Raw genomic sequence first — 17642 nt, 5'->3', positions numbered from 1 at the left:
GCAGGCCAATAGACATTAAATGTCTCCAGCAGTGAGGTTTAGCTGAGGACTGCGGTATTTGTGTGTGTATATGGCCTTGACTCATTACACAAGTCTGACACACTGATGTCATTTAGAGGGTCAGGCAGGGAATCTTCTGTGGCTGCTGTATACTTTGCCAGCAGTGCCCAGTCTCTGCTATTTTAGCCCATTGCTTTAGATGGGACTATTTGGAGGGAGGAAAAATATATAAACATGCCTGATCTTTGCAAAATCAAGACAAAGCACTCTGCTCAGTTGACGGTATTATGAATCACACTCTTTTTAGCATTCATCCCCATATGAAAAAGTCTTCTCCTGGCGCCTTTCATTAAACCCTTCTATAAAACCGTGACTGCTGACAGTTGGTTTGTCACACTTGGACTGCCATTCTCATGCTGTCATTATGACATTGCAACGTATGGTTTAAATTAGTCTTGTTTTCTGTCATACAATAGAAGGAGAGTGTGCCAAGGGACCAAACATGTTCAGTGCTAGCTCCGAGTCCTGGGATTTGCTGAGCACCCTCATCGTCTGTGAAATTCAAGTCCAGTCTCGTAAGGTGTTGAACACTTTTAATTCTCTAAGGGCCTCTTTCTGCATCCATTGAGATGAGGTTTCCTAGTGACTTCACTGGGCGAGATGGGCATTTATCCCAAATGATGCAGGGTGAAAATTTTCAAAAGTGCCTAAGTGACTTAGGATCCCAAGTTCCATTTTTCAGAAGTGGGTTAGACACTCAGGCTCTTAAGTCTCACTAAAAGTTAATGGGACTTAAATGCCCAAGTCACTTCTGAAAATGGGACTTAAATTCTGAAGTAGAGCTTCTTGGAGATTTCTCAACTAAACATTTTGTCTCGAAAAATGCCAATTCATCCAATCCAAAACTGTGTGCGGAAAGGGGTCAGTTTTGATGAATTTCCCATTTCAAATAAAAAAAAAAGTTTCAAAATTTTTGAAACATCCTATTTGGACCTTTTCTGAAGGAAAAGAGTTTCTATTTTTCATGTCAGAATGACATCATTTAAGTAGATTTATAGTTGTGTGTCTTTTAAATGGCATAGTTAAAATGAAACATTTTAATTGACCTGAACTGACATTTTTATGGATTTTAGATTTTTTTTCAAGATTTCAACTTTTTGTCTCAATTCAGGACAGGAAAATATTTGGAAAATCACAGCTATTCTTCCTGCCCAGGTCTACGTCTAATTCATTTAAATGCTTTTGAAAATGTTATCCAAATCCCTTAACTGAGAGTTGTGGGTGCAAGAGTGGGCAAAGTCTATTAGCTTGCTCACATTTGGCTAGAGCCTCAACTGGTGTAAATTGGCATAGATGACATTAAACCTGCTGAGACTCTGGTCTATTGTCTACCATAGAACTTTTACATGAGCAAGGTATGATGGTTGATATTGTGCAGTTATGATGAAGGTATTATGAAACTGTTGTATCATGAATGCCCTTCTGCATGTGTAGCCACCCTGAAGAGACATGGCTTGTGACACGTCTCTGCCAGATCAAGTCAGTTGTGAAGGACTATCAGCACGAGTAAGTCTTACCTGGGGAGAACAAATGAGTAACTGCATCTTAGGGGAAACTAGTTTTACTTGACCCCTCTGAGTAGAGAGGGAAAGCAGAGAGCAGAAATTTACCAGGAACAGAACAAAAGATGCTAGGTGACAATTTATGGGTTTAAATCAGGATTTGCAGGGCAGCAGAAGAGAGATATTCAGAGAAAGTTCAGGAAGAAAGAAAGAAGGGCATAGATCAACTAAACAGGACCGGTGCTAGTGTTTTTTGCGCCCTAGGCTCATGGCCATTTTGCCGCCCCGCTGGTTCACAGCTCCGGTGGAGCTGCCGCAGCCGTGCCTGCGGGAGGTCCACCGGAGCCGCGGGAGCAGCGGACCATCCGCAGGAATGCCTGCGGCAGCTCCACCAGAGCCGCGGGACCAGGGGACCTTCTGCAGGCACAACTGCAGCAGGTCCACCGGAGCCGCCTGTCGCCCCCCGCTGGCAAAATGCCGCCCCCCCCAATAATCCTGGCACCCTAGGCGATTGCCTAGGCCGCCTAAATGGAAGCACCAGCCCTGCAACTGAGAACAGGGGAGGTGATCTGGGGGAGGAGACTGTAGGTTTTGGAACTCAAGGCAAGCTCTGCAGCAGAAGGACCTGAACGGCCCCAGAGGACACGTATCCCTGCCCAAAGAATGCCCTGGAGTAGTGAGGAAATGAAGGTGGGGAAAAGTGTGTAGAGGTTATTACTTTTTTATAGATTCAATAAAGAGCAACAGCATGGTGGAATTCTATGCAGAGTGTCTGTGTGTGGTATAAGCTACATCTACCATGTCACCCTTGAAGAGGAAAACCAGAAAGCTCATACCTTTGATGGGATTCTCAGAGAGGTTGCATTCAAGCTAACAGGGAGTCTTGGTTCCAGGGCCTGGGCAGGGGAACATGAGATTTCAGCTCTCAGGAGGGAGTGTTAGACAATGGATCAAGGAAATGCCTAAGGACTCCAAAACTGGGAAAATGCCTGTACAGACTCTGGAAGCTTCAGATATTCAGAGATCCAGAGGCTGGGGATACCACCTCAGCAATCCGATGGGCTGCCAGCATGGGGATCCTGACCAGATCAGTGGCACAGTGGGAGCAGGATTTGGCACCCCCCAGATGCTACTCTCCTCAGTGCCTCCATGTTTCTTGTTACCTGCTGTGGACAGCCATAAAGAGATTGAGACTCCTTCCAGTTCTGGTGAAATATCTGTTGATTATTCTACAGGGAAAGATGGCCTGATAAATTTGCTGAATAAATGGTAAATCTGTACTTTGACCGTCCCCTTAATTAGCATGATGTCTGTGGAACTACTCATGGACTTAATTTGCAATAGTGAGACCTAAAAAGACAAGCACCTATGAGTGAAAAGGGAGTGTGTAATACACATTTATAATATATTTGCTATTTGGTTTTGGCTTGATTTGTAATTAAGGGGGAGATTTTCTAACGCAAAAAGGGTCGTTAGGATTCTCACTCCCATTTACTTTCAAAGGGGACTGAGCAACCTACCTGCTCTTTGTCCTTTTAAAATCTCCTCCTTTACAAAAAAAAATTGACTTCCTGCAACTGCCCCTAAAGCCAAACAGTAATACATTGGCCGATTTATTGAAGGCATCCTGGTGCCAGTGGAAGTGCTTGTCTTCTTCATAGTAGATATGTACTCTGGTTTTGTAATGTAAGTTCACCTATCCATTGAAAAGTGCTGTCATATGTTAGGAATGGCATATTAATGTATTGCCATTGACAGCAACTTGTAAAAACTTTCCTGAATATAATTTTATTTGCACTGAACTCATTTTGCTAATTTTGAATCTGCTCAAGCTCAGGGCCAGATTCTGATCTCATTTACACTGGTGTTAATCCAGCATAACTCCTCTGAAGCCACTAGGGCTATACTAGTGGAACAAGAAGCTGCTTCTTAAAGACTTGTAGGCTCATGTTTGCTAAAGAGAGACCGAGAATAAAGAAACCAGGAGAATGTGGAGAAGAAAGAATACTTATAATGAAAAAAAACAGAGAAGTGATCTAAAATATGCAAAAATACTTGATTTAAATGGGCTTGTGATGGTTTGAATGATAGCAGAATTTGGGCCAGCTGATACATGTATAGACTGACCGGACAGCAAATGTGAAAAATTGAGACAGGGGATGGGGGTGTAATAGGAGCCTATGTAAGAAAAAAGATCCCAAAATCATATTTGTCCCTATAAAATCAGGACATCTGGTCACCCTATACATGTGATATATATGGCATCCACTAGAGCCTCAGTGTATCTTATATATGGTAGAATATATATAGGAAGGAGTGCATGGGGGGAAAGTATGCTTTAGTTTGGCTAGAATCACCCTTACATTAAATTGAATTACCTTTGATGGGGAAAAATGCTTCAGATTAACAAGCAAATGAGATTCATCAGCTCAGCCTAGAGATGTGAGCCCTGCAAATGCAAGAAATAGCTTGTGCAGGCAGCAACACCTCAGATTCCAGGAGATCTTGTAAAATGTGGTGGTCTGTGTTTTCTTATTGTCCACCCTTCTCCCCACACCATAGATCACAAATAAATTACTGGAATAGTTTTACTGAGGCCAGATTGCTGTGCTAGTTCATTTTAAAATATGACGTCTCTTTTATAGACATTGTGGTCTGGAAAGAATGTCATGAATGCAGAGATGGCTATGGGGCTTGCTTATGAAGAATGGACAGTGAACATGAGCATAGGCGAGAGGACAGTGTGCATGGGAAACATGAGGAACAGTCTGTTGTGGAGAAGGAGCCGACAGCATGCATGGGATGAAGGGCAAGACATTATGGAGATAAGTTTCATATCATGGTGTATCTATCCATAGAAATCATAACCGTGGAATGCCTTCTCCAAAGAGATGAGGATAATTGAGAACATCATTGCCGTGATGTACAAAATAAGACCTAATTTTTAAATAGTGGTATAACAGTACTCCATAATTCCTCAAATCTACTGCAGAAGATTATGAAAGGGATTTGTTCTTTTAAAAAAAGCAGTTTAAGTTCTGTTACAGAAAGAAGGAAGAAAAATGTTTCCATATGTCTGTCTGGGCCTATAATTAGTTTCCTGATTTGAATATGTGCTCAGATATTATGGGGAGAGGGGCTGGTACTTGTGATGCTGGCAGGCCAAATGGCAGCTTTTGCTCAGGCTGCAGGCATTAGCTAAGAACTAACAAACTCGTACCTGGAGACCAGACCCATTCACTTTTGTTAGTTTTGATCAGAATAGGGCAGGGGTCGGCAACCTATGGCACACGACCAAAGTCGGCAGGTGAGCCGATTTTAATGGCATGCTGCTGCCTGCCAGGGTTCCACCTGCTGGAAGCGGGCTGAGCAGGGCAGGCGGCCGGGAACCCGGCAGGCAGCAGCGTGCCATTAAAAAGCCTGCCCGGCCCGGCCCACTCTTCTCCACCCCTCCCGCCAGCATTTGCAGATGCTTTCCTGACCTCCATCACTTCTGGCAGGAGGTTGGGTTTCCAGGTTAGTGTATCCATACTGCTACCTGGTGTCCGCAGAGTCTGAGCAGCCCTGGAAGTGGCCCCACCAGTGGGGGCAGGAAGAGGGACCCAGCTGCCCAAGAGTTGCAGTGCCTGCAAGGCCTGTAAGTGGGGAAGGGTCCTGGGTCCCAGCTGTGCTGTGCACCTGTCTGCCCTGAGTACGGCCAGCCCCGCTCCCTGGACTCAGGCAGGTTGCCCCGGGCTTGGAGCCCTGGTGCCAGGATGAACTCGGCTCTGTACTGGGGCAGGTCGTGTCCCACAGCCTGAACCCAAGCTCGGGGGCTGCGGCTCGCCACCTGCTGGACCCTGGGAACAGTTGGGCCATGCCTCTTTCTCCACTCAGGTCACTGGACCCCGCTCCCCTCTGGCATTGAGGGCAGAACCCAGGAGTCTGGAGCCCTGGTCTCCATCTGCCCCCCACCCCCTCGAACAACTAGAGCCCAGCTGGAAACCTAGGAATCCAGAATCCTAGCTCCCAGCTCTCCTCCCTCGAGCATCAGACACCAGCCCCTTTCTGGAGCCCAGGAGTCCCAACTACCACCCCGCTCCCTGCTCTACCCCCCCCACATCCCCTAAGCTCCTGCCTTGATTCCTGCATCCCCCTCACACTCACCCAACCCTCTGCCCTGACTCCTGCACCCCCCAGCCCTCTGCCCTTAGCCCTGTACCCCCTCACACACACCCAGCCCCCTGCCCTGTCCCCTGCAGCCCCCATGATCCCGTGCCCTGACTCTTGCACCCCCCACATCCCCACTCTCACCCTGAGCACCAAATGAGAGCTCCTGCACTGCCCTCCACCCCACATTCCCAGCTCAGTGCAGAGAGAGAGGAAGATAATGGGCTCGAATCAGGGAGAAGGTAGGTACCCACTCTATGTGGGCAGGGCCGGGACCCCAGGCTGGCAGCAGACTGAGCAGGCCGGCGGCGTAAGATCAGCATTTTAATTTAATTTTAAATGAAGCTTCTTAAACATTTTGAAAACCTTTTTTTACTTTAAATACGACACTAGTTTAGTTATATAATATAGACAGAGAAAGACCTTCTAAAAAAACGTTAAAATGTATTACTGGCATGCGAAAACTTAAATTAGAGTGAATAAATGAAGACTCAGCACAGCACTTCTGAAAGGTTGCCGACCCCTGGAATAGGTATTAGTCTGATATGAACGTATTTAGTGTTTAGACTCTATGAAATGCTTGTAAATTGCTGCACGCATGAATCTCACTTATAACGTCAATATTCTCTGCTATAAGAAAATATGTACCTTTTGCTTTATAGCTTTGAAAATGTTTGCTTTGAACTTGTGAAACCAGGCACTAGAATCTGTTCCCTCATCTCTGGCACAGGTGCTGGAACTAGAGGTGCGGGAGATGCTGCCGCACCCCCTGTCTTGAGGTAGTTTCCATCATATACAGGGTTTATAGTTTGGGTCAATGGTTTTCAGCACCCCCATTATAAAAATTGTTCCAGCACCTCTGCTCCCCGGCCCATCAAGGAATATAGTAATACGAAAGATTGGTTAATGGTCCTATTGCACCTGGGAAACGCTACGTGCAAAGAAACTCATCCTGTGGACTTGGAAGCTGAATGAAAGCAATAAAACAAAGCCACAGGAAAATTTTCCATCTCTCTCTGCTGTTTGAACTCTGACCAGAGATTCAAGTGGGTCTGCCCTGAAGGACACTTTGAACTGACAGATCACACAACTCTGTCACTGTTAGGATTTAGATAATAACTAATTTATGTGCATATGTTTGCTTGCTTTAACTTGTAAATAACTCATTTATTTTTCTTAGCTAATAAACCTTTAGATAGTTTCTTACAGGATTGGCTAAAGGAGTTATCTTTGGTGTAAGATCTGGGGTACCAATTGATCTGGAATATGTGACCGGTCTCTTGGGAGTGGAAGCAACCTGAATATTATGCGATGCTTGGTGTAAGTGACCATTTACACAATGTCCAGTTTGTCTGGCTGACAATATAGATGAAGAGCCTAAGGGCCCTGTCTGTGACTCCATGGTAAGACTGTTACAGTAATCCAGGCATTCACAGTCGTTTGGCTTGGTGAAATCTAATTATAGAACACACTACCAATTTGCGGTGTCTGCCCTATTTTTTGACAATCTGCCCTGAGGAAGGCACTCACAGCCACTCCAGACAGTGTTAACACATTATGTAGCAGATAGATGAGCTCAGAAGGTGAGTGGTGATAGGAATAGGGTGACCAGATGAGAAAACTGAAATATTGGGATGGGGGGGAGGGGCGGGGGGGAAAAAAAAAGCCTCTGGAGCATTCTCCCCCGCCGCACCAGCTCACCTCATCTCCACCTCCCAGGTGCCCAGCTGGTCGCAATCCTGCGGGCGGCCCCGGAATGGGGACAGCAGGCCCCAGCCCCCCTGTCCCGCTCAGGTTCCACAGGGGAACGAATGGAGCTACTGCTGCCTCCATGTGGCGGGAAGTGAAGCCCTGTCGGAGTCCCTGTGCGGGCAGCTGCTGCCCCCCTACTCCAACCCTTGGGCGCGTACAGGGAGCCGCTTCCCCAGGTTGGACCCGGGGCTGCCCCTGGAGGTACTGCCTCACCCTCCTGCCTGCGCTTGGAGCCAGGCCAGACTCACTCACCCTGCCCTCCCCTGCATCCCCCGGGCCTCCTTCCAGCACTTGCGCCCCCATACAGCTGATCGGCGCAAGCCTGGGAAGGAGGAGGAATGCAGCGTGTTTGGGGAAGAGGTGGGGATTTGGGGAGGGATCCAATGGGGGAAGGAGGGGGCGCAGTCAGGGTGGGCGGGGGCACGAGACCCTCCAGGCTCCACCTGTGCGCGGGACTGGAGGGCAAAATTCCTTGTTTGTCCATTGTCCCAACCGAACATTGATCGGGACGTGGGACAATCAAGCAAATATCGTGAGAGTCCTGATAAAATCAGGATGTCTTGTCCCCTAGATAGGAGAGTTGTCTGTTCTATTTTATTCCGAATGCGGACATGTGAGTAGTGTAAAACCAAACCAAACACTTTAACGTCCGAAACAATGTTTCCCATCATGGTCTTCCATCAAAATGGTGACATTCTGCTGAAATAGGATCAGAGGCTATAGTAGTACAAGTCTGATTGCTGACAGAAATCTTATCAATTTATGGCATGGGGCAAAATTTTCAAAAGTGCCTGTGTGACTTAGGAGTGACTTAAGCATTGAGAAGATTAAATCTATTAACTTTAGTGAAATGTAGGCTCCTAAGTCACTTAAGCACTTTTGAAAATTTTCTCTAGGTAATAAACTATGATTCATCTTATAGTTTAGGTGACTGCTGTCAGGATGGTTTGATGTGGTAGTAAAAGGCAATCAGCACCTAGTAGATCAATGACTATAATGAGGCCTTTCATCAACTAGAAGTGATGAATTTAGTTTTACCTGGTGTTAAACTTCATAGCTTCTTTGCTATTCAAAAACATTCAGGATGTGACAGACAAGATTCCATGCCCTAGACACCTAACTTTCACAGAAATTATGATATTGCTCTATTTTCCTTTGCGTTTCTATAAGAATATCAATTGATTTTATCACTGCAGCAAGGCATATAGGTCCAGATTTTCAAAAATAGGAGCTTGACTTTAGGAAAATCTTTGCCATGTTCTGAAATAAAGTGTATATGCCCAGCAGACAGACCATCTGTGTCGGTTATGAAGCTGAGTGAAACCACTGAGGCCTGAGCAGTCTCTGGGTATGCCTTCACTGCAATTAAAAACCCACAGCTGGCTCATGCCAGCTGACTCAGGCTTGTGGGGCTTGGACTAAGGGGCTGTTTAATTGCAGTGTAGATATTTGGGCTCTGGCTGGAGCCCGGGCTGTAGGACCCTCCGAGGTGGGAGGATCCCAGAGCTTGGATTGCAGCCTGAGCCCAAACATCTATCCCACAGTTAAACAGTTCCTTAGCCCAAGGCTGCCTGGGCTGGGGGCAAGTGGGGCAATTTGCCCTGGGCTCCACAGGGGCCCCCACAAGAATATAGTATTCTATAGTATTGCAACTTCTTTTTATGGAAGGGACCCCCAAAATTGCTTTGCCCCAGCCCCCGTGAATCCTCTGGATGGCCCTGCCTTAGCCTGAGCCCCACAAGCCCAAGTCAGCTGGCACAGCAATGGGTGTCTAACTGCAGTGTAGACATACCTCTGAGCTCCCCACTGCCCCGACAAATGTTAGCAGGACTACAGGAGAGACCTGATAGATTGGCAAAGCACAAGTCAATCTGGAGAGGCAAATAGAGTTTCCAAGTCAGCTCTTTGTGACAGCCTTACTGTATGGTGTTGAGGTAGAAAAGAATCACAGTAAGCTGCTAGGTTATGGTAAGCCCTGTGGAGGTACTATAGCCTGAAAGTAAAATCTAAGTTATAGGTGGAGGGCCTTAAATTACTACAAACGATTGCAGTCTATTGTATATGACAGAGCTGGTTAGTAACTGAGGGGAAGACATTAACTCCTGATGGATTCTTTTCTTATTTTAAAAGTGACTCCATGGTTATCTGACTCATGCATAGGTTCTAAGGCCAGATAGTGTAGTCTGATCTATATAATTCAGGGCATAGGATTTCATGCACTTACTTCTGTAGAGAGCCCAAATGCTGGTATTTATTCCATATATCACTGCACAGACCATAGGTGCTGACTCCGTGGGTGCTTCAGGGCTGGATACCCATGGAAAAAAATTAGTGGGTACTCAGCACCCACTGGCAGCCAAGTTCTCTGCCATGCCTTCCACCCACCATGCCTTCCACCCACCGATCCGCTTCTGAAAGGCAGCAAGAGTTGGTGTAAGCAACGCAGTGCCTACAACTGATACTGTGTTCACCTAACTACGTCAACTTAATTGCTATGCCTCTCATGGAGGTGGAGTTAAGTCAGTGTAATGGGCAAGTTACGTCAGTGGGAGCTACATTTTAGTGTAGATGCTCACAGCATTAGATCGATGTAAGCTGCCTTATGTCGATCTAACTCTGTAGTGTGGACCAGGGCTATGCCATTACAGGGGATGTACAGGCCAGCAGCAAAACTATCGTTCCCTCCTGCCTCCCAGAGCAAAGAGGAAGCAGGGAGGGAATTGTGTCTCAGGCCTCGTCCAGACTAGGGGAGGAAAATCGATCTTAGATACGCAACTTCAGCTACGTGAATAACGTAGCTGAAGTCGAATATCTAAGATCGAATTACTCACCCGTCCAGACGGCGCGGGATCGATGTCCGCGGCTCTCCGTGTCGATTCCGGAACTCCGTTCGGGTTGATGGAGTTCCGGAATCGATGTAAGCGCGCTCGGGGATCGATATATCGCGTCTAGACTAGACGCGATATATCGATCCCCAAGCAATCGATTTTAACCCGCCGATACGGCAGGTTAGTCTGGACGTGGGCTCAGAGGTGTGTTTTTGAGGCATGCTGCCTTCTGGAGCCATTTCTAGGGTGATGCACAATCTAGCCCTATGAGAAAAGAAATGGACGAGGGAAAGAAAAATCCCAAGGAAAATATAGATACAGTGGACCTAAGTCTACTGTTTTACACCTGGGCACCCCAGTTGAAGTCAATGGGGATGAAAAGGTCATTGAGAAGAATTTTGCCCACTACATATATAGTGTGCAAGACATGCATTTGTGCCAGCCTCACATTTTGAGGGATTTCTCCTATCCCTGATACAAAGCACAGGCCTCCCTGAAGCTCCCAGAGCAATCACCCTTGAAAAATACATAGCTCCAAATTACAGGAAAAGGTTCTCAAATGAGTTTGGGATTCCTAAAGCCTTGAACTCTATGATTTCCATCCAGCCCCATTTATATTTCTTTGGATCAGTTTTTATTCTGCCTAGGGAAAGACAGATGTAAAAATCCACTAAATGGCAGATGGTAATGGAAATCTGTTCTCCAGAGAGATCAGGATAATGACTCTTTGCAAAGCAGGAGCAGAAGACCTCTGACCCCTGCAGCTCATATTCTTCCTCAAATGTAGAGGTCCTATATGACATGGAGTCAAAGGGGAGTTCTCATCTGGTCCAGCCTCCTTTGCTGCCTTCCCTGTTTCCATGCCTTTCTCTGTCTTCCTGGAGCAACTTCCCTGACATCTTCAACTCCTCTTTCATTCCTGCTCCCTCTCCCTAATAAATTACTGCGGTGGGATTAGGCATTGAATTGTCTTTTTTATCTTTATTTCAGCACACTGAGTTCTTCTTGTAAAGCATTCCAAATGAGATGTATTGCAGGGTTTTCTGGTAATGCACATTTAATTCTATATTTTTAAAATAAAATTATAGACTTTATTCATTTCTAGTTAAAAATAAGTTTATAAAACTCCTCTGATATTTGTCTTCTAATATGCTGTGTACTGTTGGCTTTGTTTTACCAGAGTGCAAGCCTAGGAAGAATACTGCTCACAGAGCTACCTGGATGAAAATTACATACATGAAAGTAAGAAACCACACTGAATATCAAAATGTGCTTCTCTCTCAAACTAGAAGCAAAGCTTCAGTAGCAAACTCCAGCCTTTCCCTGGGTATGTCTTTGCCTAAAACCAAGAAAATAAAAAGAGAGAGAGTGGTTGTATCCCATGCATCTGTGAAGAATCACAACAAAGAGTACTTGAACATATGTGTTATACAGAAAATGTTATGCTGAAAGTATCAGTGAAACCAGAATGGATTGACATGGACCATAATGCTTTAAGTCTAAGGCATGAAACCAACAGAAGGAACAAGATGGGCTTTTCAAAGGAGCTTAAGTCAGAGAATTAGGAACTAACTCCCACTGAAATTCAATGGGAATTTTTTTCAGTTTTTTGCATAGTCTTCTTTGAAAATCCCCAGTCCTCAGTAGGTATGTGTATTATGGTAGTACCGAAAGGCCCCAGCTGAAATCATTGCCCCATTGTGCTAGTCACTGTAGAAGCACCTAGTAAGAGATCATCTCTGCGTTGAAGAAGGTTCAATCTAAATAGACAAGACAAAATTGTTATTCCCATTTTACAGATGGGGAACTGAGGCACAGGGTACATCTACACAGTGATAACAAGCCCATGGCTGGTCCAGGTTAGCTGACTCAGGCTTGCAGTGCTCAGACTGTGGGCTGAAAAATTGCTGTGTAGATATTTGGGCTCAGACTGGAGCCTGAGCTCTGGGACCCTGTAAGGTGGAAGGCTCCCAAAGCTTGGGCTCCAGTCTGAGTCCAAACATCTACATTGCAATTTCTTAGCCGGGAGCCCAACCTCTGAGAGCCTGAGTCAGTAATGTGAGTAATGGTTGCTTATCCATATGTTGTCGTACCCGCAGAGAGATTGCTTGCCTAAGGTTACGCAGTCTGTGGCAGGCAGAGCTGGTTATTGAAGCCCAGTGTCCTGAATTCCTGTTCAGTTGCCTTCCAAGATCATCCTTCCTTTCTGGAGGAAGAGATAACAGTCTTATTATTATTTCTCCTCCACTTCTTGGGTTATGCAAAATATATCTGCCTTTGATTTTGCAAAGCAATAAAGATCTGAAGGGTTCCAGCATCCCAAATTAGCCAGGATTTCTTGCAGTGACTGCAATCCCACACAGTTAGGTAGGTTATAGTAAGAAACTGCAATAGATTAATGTATCCTGGAAAAGTTTGAGAAGCACTGATCTAGAAAGAGTGCAGTCGCATATGCCATCTTCATACTACTTTTTCTGTTGTCATTATTCACTAACGTCAGCTGTTGTTCTGTGAGCTGGTCTGCAGGGCAGAACCCTGTGTGTGGAAAGAGTGCCAATGACTTAACTGGGGATCTGTGCACAGAGGAGTGTTCATATGTGGAGGGAGCAACTTTCAGGATCGAGGCCCTAGATTGTAAACTCATGAGGGTTATGACCTCAGACCAAAGTCATCTTACTTCACTGAAGTTAATGTAGTTACATCAGGGATGAATTTGGCCCCTGGTCTTTCAATATTGGTGCAAAGTGCAAACCCTGTGGTGCTGTAGAAAACAAAACAAAACATGGTAATTAAAGATGAGGCAAAACCACTTTTTTTAAAATTCCACCTCCACTAACTTTGGTGGTTATGGGGAGGGGAAAAAAACCTAAAAGAATGTGGAACCAACTCACCTCTGGTTCTGGTTTAGCAAACCTGGATTATACATTTTTCTGCAAATTAAAAACACAGCTTTCTTGGCCCAGTTATAATAGCAGTGTATGCTAGTTTGAATAATTGTACTGTTTTCTTTGATACATGGGCTATTTACTCTTGCTGTCATTTCATTGCCATTTTTACTTCTGGTTTCCATTTCCTAGTGGTTACCCGATTGGGACTTTTGCCATTGACTTCAGTGGGAGGAGGATCAGGGCTGTAGTTTCTATTCTGATGTGTTTAGGTTCTTAGGGAAGGCTTTTTAAAAAAAAAAACCTACTGCCCTGGTGTTATTTTCTGTTTAGTCATACTAGTTTTAGCCCCTCTACTAGCACCAACAGAACATTGCTCACTTTAAACTGGAGATTGGGCTGGGCTATAGTGTAGCCTGATTCAGGGTGTACTGATAATATTAATTTGAATAATATGGGAATTTAGTTTGTTTATTTAATTTTATATGATTTCATTAATAATATTAATAATTATTATCATCAATATTAATTAGTATGGGCTTTAGGCTCGCCAATCTGTTTGATCAGAAGATAAAAGTTCTTGTCCTGAATCAGGCTCCACAGAATTTGTAAAGGACCCTTGGGGGTATGACAGGAAGCTCACACTGAGACATGATATAGCCTTAAAGACATTTTATTAAAGTTAATAATAGTAAGTAAATGGTAAAATACCCAGAGTTACAAAGTCAGGGCCGCCCAGAGGATTCAGGGGACCTGGGGCAAAGCAATTTTGGGGGCCCCTTCCATAAAAAAAAAGTTGCAATATAATAGAATACTATATTCTCGTGGGCCCGGGGCCAATTGTTCCCCACTCCCCCCGGGACAGCCTTGTACAAAGTTACAATTGCATTACTGCTATTCAAAAGATACATATGATAATATAGTATTATATTCAAAAAGCTTTGGTTAATATACTCACACCCTTCCTTAATAACCAGAAGTGGGGAGGGGTAGCTCAGTGGTTTGAGCATTGGCCTACTAAACCCAGGGACGTGAGTTCAATCCTTGAGGGGGCCATTTGGGGATTGGTCCTGCTTTGAGCAGCAGGTTGGACTAGATGATCTCCTGAGGTCTCTTCCAGCCCTAATAATCTATAAAATCTATCTGTGCCTTCCTGCTCCATGGCCCACATCTCACCTCCTGGTAGGCACAGCACAGAAACTGCCCCTCAGCCTTAAAATGGACTTCCCAAATTTCTAAAAAAGTCGTGAGACAAACCACAGTGTATGGAAGGGGCAGGGGGGAAGAAATGCCACACCTGCTCTTCAGTAGTCCTGTCAAGTTATACCACAAACATAAAGAATGTCTGAAAAATCTCTTAGGGGAACCGACGCTGTATGCCAGATGATGCTAAATACGGACTGATGCATTCTTTGTGGCAGGTCTTAATGTTGGACCAAATATTATTTTAGGTGAAATACAGAAGTTTAAGGCATATACAATGAGTCTCATGCTACCAAAAGGCAAGCAATAGGTATATATTACTTTTTGCACTGCTTTTACCCCACAGTCTCACTAGTTCTCCTGAATTTCAGATCTGATGATCTCCACAAGCCTGTTGTAAGTGTGACCTGAAGGGACATTTGACTGGGGAAGGAACTGTTTTAAGAGCTCTTGCATAATCCCTGCTCTAAGCAAACTGTTTCCTGGTAATAAGCTCAGAAGCCTGAACTCCTCTGGAAATCATCTCTCCATCACTGCTGGCTGTACAGAGGTGTTAAACAAATGACATGACATAAGAGGTTTAAAAGATAAAAACCTATAGCATGGGATTTTTCAAATGCAACGAACACTGGCCTAGCTCTGGTCCCACTGAAGTTACCAGTAAAACATTCATTTCAGTGGGTGCAGTAAGGCAAACACTGAATGCTTCTGAAAATGCTACCACACAACCACTTCTTTCTTTATCTTTTCCAGGCTTATCAGCTTCAGTATAATTTCAATACAGCTCAGCTCAGTTTGAAGGCAACCCGCTAGACACCTGTCCCAATGCAAGCGCATTGCAGTTTATTATGATCCCTCCCTAGAGCTATATAATATTGAATGCTTTGCTTCATAAAAGAAATGTGGATGAAGAACCAAAGACAAGATTTGCACATGGGTTACACCCATTGAACTGCTGACATCACTATCAGTAGTGGCAAATAAAAATACTATATGGAATCTGTGGTTTCCAGTACAATTACCATGTAGTTGGTGTGCCATAATACACCCCTGTATTCACACCCTATACTCTATTGCAGGGGTAGGCAAACTATGGCACGTGTGCCAAAGACGGCACGCGAGCTGATTTTCAGTGGCACTCACGCTGCCCTGGTCCTGGCCACTGGTCTGGGAGACTCTGCATTTTAATTTAATTTTAAATGAAGCTTCTTAAACATTTTAAAAACCTTATTTTCTTTACATACAACAATGGTTTAGTTTAGTTATATATTATATTATAGAAAGAGACCTTCTAAAAATGTTAAAATGTATTACTGGCACGCGAAACCTTAAATTAGAGTGAATAAATGAAGACTTGGCACACCGCATCTGAAAGGTTGCCAACCCCTGCTGTATTGTAATAATCTTTGTTCTAGGTATACATGGTAAAGTATCATTTGAAAACTCATAATCTGCTGGTCAGTATTGTTCTGATAAACTATGAGTAGCAACATTGTATGTGAAGTTATATGACTCCCTTGTATGATGTTAACAACACATGTTTCAAACCCCACAGCCCTGCCAAGCTGAAGACAGCAAACAGGTCTGACCTAAACAAAGGAATGTGTTTAATTTGCTTAATAAGCAGTAAACAGAGTCATCAACCAGGAAGGGAAAACAAAAGAGACTCAAACAGCTGGAAAAAAACTCCAGCAGGGTGTTAGGGGGTTTATTTTTTTACCCTCTTACTTTCCTGTTTTTTTTGCATAAACAGAGAGCAACAATACCCGAAGTCCGAAGGTGCAAACAATTTGATGTTTATTGGGGTGAACTTTCAGCAAGCATGATTTTAGTTTCCTTTCTTAGTGTCTCCTTTCCTGGCTTTGACACCACAGAATGCATGTATGTATTGTTGTTTATGTCGTTAAGGAGTAGGTCTGATTTGTTGTAATTTGGTTGTGACTGGAGCACCAGTCAATGCTTCTGTAGTGACTGAAACTCCCCTAAGAACTGTAATGCCAGAACCAATGTCCCCTTCTGCCACTACCATGCAGCCATCTTGTTCAGCCACAGCTCTGCCACCAAGTGAGGTAACACATAGTCAGCCATCTTGTGAGGGGTTGCGTAGTCAGGATAGGGTGGCCATCTTGGATAGTCAGAACGGATCAGCCATCTTAGATACGGGCCTATCTCCCCTTGTTACTGAAGCCGCGATTACTAGGCCAGAAATTGAAGTGCAGCTAGCTCCTCTGCCAGCCGCTCCTTCCGTAGCTCCCGTGGGGGGTGATGTGAGGAAATGTGTCTACCTGAGGAAGCAGGAGCATGGCCACAAGCATTACTTTGTTCTGCGGGCTGAGAACCACCTGGCCCCAGCGAGGCTTGAATACTATGAAGAGGTGTGGCAGGTTAATGTGAAGCCCAAGGGACTGGGGCAGACAAAGAACCTGACTGGGGTGTATAAGCTGTGCCTATCTAGCAAGGCTATCTACCTAGTAAAGCTGAATTCAGAGGGACCTGCTGTCCACTTGCAGCTAGTGAACATCCGCCGCTGTGGGCACTCGGAGAAATTCTTCTTTATTGAGATGGGCAGTTTTGCTTCCATTGGGCCTGGTGAACTGTGGATGCAAGTTAATGATTCAGTAGTTGCCCAGAATATGCATAAGACCTTCCTAGAGACCATGAAAGCTCTCGAAGCCTTCACAGAATTCAAACTTCGCAGCAAGAACCAGTCATCTGGTGGTGGCAGTGGTATCAATCCTATCTCCTATGTCACCATTAGGAGGCATTTGGCCAACCTACCTCCTAGATAGACTGGATTGCAAAGAAGATCCAGAACTGAGTGTGTTACAGAGGAAACCCCTCCCATCACTAAGAGTTGTAGTACATACCGCTTCAGAACCTCGAGTGAAGTGGAAGGGACAATGACCAGGCCTTTTAGTTTATCTGTCTGTGGGTCCCCAAGTGATGGGGGCTTTATTTCTTCTGATGAATATGGCTCTAGCCCTAGGGATTCCAGGTACTTTCGTGTCAAAAGTAATACTCCAGATTCCTTGGGAAACACACCATCTATCAGAAAAGAGAATTGTCTAAGTGAATACATGTCCATGAATAAACAGCAAAATATGGATATGTCACCTGGAAATTCAGCAGTTCCAAACCAGCCCAGTGATTCAAATTGTATTTATACTAACACTGTTTCCAAAGGCTTCAGCTCATATTTCTCTCTGCCAAGAAGCTTTAAGACATTATCAGGATGAAATGAAGATCATAATGAATATGTTCTA

The sequence above is a fragment of the Gopherus evgoodei genome, chromosome 2, assembly GCF_007399415.2.
Source record: "Gopherus evgoodei ecotype Sinaloan lineage chromosome 2, rGopEvg1_v1.p, whole genome shotgun sequence".
Classification (NCBI taxonomy): domain Eukaryota; kingdom Metazoa; phylum Chordata; order Testudines; family Testudinidae; genus Gopherus; species Gopherus evgoodei.
This window is presented reverse-complemented; position numbering follows the sequence as displayed.